This window comes from Rhipicephalus sanguineus, chromosome 10 (genome assembly GCF_013339695.2).
Source record: "Rhipicephalus sanguineus isolate Rsan-2018 chromosome 10, BIME_Rsan_1.4, whole genome shotgun sequence".
NCBI lineage: Eukaryota > Metazoa > Arthropoda > Arachnida > Ixodida > Ixodidae > Rhipicephalus > Rhipicephalus sanguineus.
The window spans coordinates 74,645,726-74,650,339 of NC_051185.1; positions in this window are offsets into that span (position 1 = coordinate 74,645,726).

The window sequence follows — 4,614 nt, forward strand, 5'->3', positions numbered from 1 at the left end:
ATCTCAAACGGAATAATTAGTCAAATGAAAACCACCCACACAAGCCAGAAAATCTCGTACTCCAGAGAACTAAACAAACTCTTCAAAAAATGGCGAGAATCTCTCTTCATACTGACACCCTTCTCCCTTGTCGCTACGTAGTACGAGTTAGCTATCTGTATTTGAGTGCAATGAAGTACTACAAAATATATAGCGTTCCCGTACTGAGGTCACAGTAACACCTCTCTGTGTTGTCTCTAAGCCCAGCAAGGTGCTGCTTCGAATATCCTTTGCGCATGCTTCCTGTGCCGTACTTTTCTCATTAAAGACTACAGCGTGACATGCATAGCAAGCAATCCACCACCGTTGGACCCCACAGGCAATGTGTGCGTAGGACATGTTCAGGAGCAGGATGAGCATGGGCGCAACCACGCAGGTGCACTCTCGAGTGTGGGAAAAAAACGGCAGGTGGAGATACGATGCACGGCACCTCCGTGTCCCTGCTTTACGCTCCCCCCGCCCCTCCTGCTCCCAACTCCTGTTTCGCTCCCAGTTTATGGTGCCGCTATGCCGTCTTGTAGCGCGAATGTTGCGGCAGCAGCTGCTGACCGACTTCGCGCGTCGCTGCCGCTAATGAGGAGACCGGAGAGGCTGTCGGTATGCCAGGGGCCGCTTTTTACACGCCCTTTTAACGGACCGCCCTCTGTGAATCGACCCGTCGACGGTGTAAAGCTGGTATATTTGGCCTTACTTGCTGTTTACGGCAGCGCGCCTTCAGTGCACATTCCACTGCTCAGCAGTGTTCAAGGCGAAATCATTAGACGGCTCATCATATGAAAAGTAACCGTCGGCGTCAACGCGAGTGATGCAAAAAATCATCATATTGCACGGGGTCGTCACGGCGACGAAGGCAGCAGCCGTCGGCTTGTCGAAGATGAAACTCTTTAGTTGGCCGAACTTGTGCCCGGGGAACAGAAAGTCAAAACTACAGCAATGCACACTGTACACTGATAGCGGCGAACAGAGCGTCGACCGTCGATAAACTGATCATGGCTGGCACGCGCCGTTTTTTATACATCACGCATCCAACTTTTATACACGCATCCAGTCTTATCACTGGTGGTCGCGCGAGCTCTGGAATAATCTAGACTATTTGCGTCCTGCGCGCAATCTTAACAAAGTGATTTATTACAATCGCGAAGCTTCTCGAACACTGCGGCGCGGTCAGCGTCGAGTGTTGCTAACCGTCTTGCTGGTCATCCCGAATACATCAAAATGAAAACAAGAAGCGGGCGTGGCAATATCATGGCGTAATCACGTGACGTCATCATAACGTCACAGATCACAAGACATTGTGACGTGATAATGACGTCATAGTGATACCACTGTGACGTCACATGTCATCACATGACATCGTCGTTTTGGTCATAGGTGACCGATTTTGGAGGACCGTGAAGTGCAGAAAGCTTGCAATAACCTCCGATCCCGGAGGCAGTGCACAACACGCTAGGTGCAAAAAGCTTTGGGGTGGCGGGCTTAACACGATCGACCGAGAAGAAAAAGAAAATGGCTTTCGCCTTCGAGTCGTCTTAGGCGAATGTATTACGGATTTTATGAATTTTTTCAAGCGAACCTTACCACGAGTTACAGATTTCGGTGGTGGTGGTGGTGGCGGCGTTTTATTATTTATTTACATAGTTCCTGCAACGCCGTAGTGGCATTACTGCAGCGGTATACATACAAAGTCAATATGGTTGATAACATTTCTGCGATAGTACACCAAAACATAGTGGAAATTTTTAATTATACCAGCGCTATAACAATTAAGCCCGCAAACAAAAATATTTTAGTACAATATGGCACGTGACAACAGGTACAAAAAGTGAAATACGCATGTCACAATTTCACAACGATGAGAAAAAAAGCCCTGTTGTCACTCAAGTTTTACTATATCTTCGGGAAGTTCATTCAGTCTCTAATGGTTTTTAAAAAGAAGGAGTTGGCAAAAGTTGTGCTTTTCAATGCGTATTCTCGTATTTTGTGTGTGTTGGCATCTTGCGGAACGATATGTTGGTGCTAGTAGTTATCCCGACCTACCTCATTCCTCTTAGGTTATAATATATAATATGCAGAAGTTTTAATCGAAGTTGCCGTCTTCTACATTCAGCCACGCGAAAACCTGGAGCCGGCTATAGCGTAGAGAAATGCGGCCGCCAAAGGCGCGCCGGTGACATGCGTATTTGCATGCGCCGTTTTCCAACAATCGATGAACTCTCGATCGGGGCTTGGGCTCATGGAGTCGTGGCGCGTTTCTTATATGGCAATCTGATCTCTTATTGAGCATACCTGTCATTTCACGCTGCGATTTCTCATTGTTGCCTATCATATGACCAATGACCGTTGTGTTGCCTGTAAGAACTGAAGTGTTGCGTGGATAAAGGTCCGATTCCCGGTATATAGAAGACGGCAAAATATGGGGGAGGGGAGCATTGTGCAATGCGGTAAAAAGAAAGAAGGAAAGGAGAAAAAGAAATGTAGCAGGCCAGGCACGCAGACGTCAAACTTAGCTTGCCCCCATTTTAAAGGGATACTAAAGAGAAACAATGAAATTGTTTAGATTGATAAAGTATGCTCGCAGAACTCTTGTGTAGTTTTATTTCACCACCATAGGTTTATTATTAGAAGAGAAACCAAGTTCAAAGTTTCATTTTTAAGTTTCGCGCCGAACTTTGTAATTCGTCGTAAAAGACTTCAAGAGCATTTAACGTATTTTGGCGCCACTGGCTCGACGAAATTTCCACAACTCGTTATGTCAAGTCTCTGGCCCTCAGAGGACAATGTACTTCGATTTAACCGATTAGGAACTACGTAGGCCCAAGCAGGCGCTGTCAAAAATATCTGACGTCACGGCAAATGGTGCGGGAATTCCAAGGTGGCGTCGCCACCTGTATTTTCTTTTTGCGCGTTTTCTCGCTTAATAAGCGTCTTCGCGCAGAAAGCGTGGTGTTTTTGGTATCGTGGAAGACTGCTTTATTAATGCGAGAAAAATCGTTCTGCTCTTAGTGTCCCTTTAACGGTAGGGGAAGGGCTACTGATTTTTTTTTCTTCTCTAGTGCGGAAATTTTCACTATAAATCATCTGGAACGCATAGACCATTACTCGACCGGCTGAGTTGCATCGATAATGAGCTGCAGAGCCGCCTGAAGAGGCGGAGGGCGTTACTCGCCCCTAAAATTATGTTGAAAATAATTGACGGGGTTTTACATCCCGTCAATTATCCCGTCATGATTATGAGTGAGGATGCCGTAGTGGGGGCTGTAGAAATTTGACGATCTGGTGTTCTCTAACGGGCACACAAATCTAAGCACACAAGCCTCTAGCATTCGCCTTCATCGAAATGCTAGATTCGGTCCCGCCACCTTCCGGTCAAGAGTCGAGCACAGTAACCACTATAGAGCATTGTGCCAAGTTGAAGCAAAAAAAAAACCAACAAAAAACATAGAACTAATGAAGTACATGAGCCTGAAACAGGGTAGCATGCAGCTGATATTGCAAACGTGGAAAATACGAAAAGCGAACAACTTATGGACGCGCATTTAAACGACGCTTTTTCAACACTCATCTTTCTTATTCAATTTTAGCACGCATTCAACGATTAGAACCAAATCTAAACGCCGCTGTCTTTTTTTAGTACATTGTGCAGGAGCAGCTTTTCACCATCGCGTGATAGGAATGGTCGCGCCGAAATTTGTCTCAGGAATACGTAGCAAATATAAGCTTGTGGTAGGATACAATTGAAATGCCAAGAAATAAAAAAGTATATCTTGATCAGGCAAGAAAGCGTCACTGGCAATTGGCACCAAAGTATACAGTATGCACACACAATCGAAAAAAACAGCGTTTCCAATGCCTCCCAGCGCTTTCAGCGCACTTAGCGGCGCTGCAAGCGCTGTACAGTGTATTCCAGTGCATAGAGCGCTCTGGGAGGGTCCAATAATCATGGATGCATTGGGACAGCGCCGCTGGGTTTTCAAATAGGGCAGTTCCTTACACAGTTCCATGTATGTACATTTGAAGCAAAGGTGCTTACATTCGAAAGCTGCAGGTAAGAAACATACCTAAGGAACAGTCACTCGACATAGCACGTAAAACAAGGCAATAAAGAAGTCACAATTTCACCGCAAGGGTGAAGCAATGAATGCGATAGCACCAAATTAGAATGTCACACGAAGAGCGCAAGCAGCTCGATGCTTGCAGCGCGCCGCTCAAGCGCAAAGGACGCAGGGAAAAGAACACACACAGAACGACCGCGAACTATCAACGGTCACAGCTCAAACATTGTAGCGCGCTGATCAAACACAGGAATGGCGCTCGAAAGAACGCACAGGTACACACAGGATGAGCGCAAAAAAACAACTGTCAGTGTTGTTACTTCTTCGTGTTTGAGCAGCGCGATACAACCCAAAGTGCGGCGTGTGGAGGACCCTTCAGCATCTCCTGCCACGAGGTGGCGTTAGACGCATTGTTTACCTAGAGTCACTGTATATGCTACCTTAGGTAGCAGAGTTGCGCATAGGTCCGGCTAGCAACCACAGCCATGCGGTAAAGTCGCGCTTCGTTTTTGCAAGCGACATG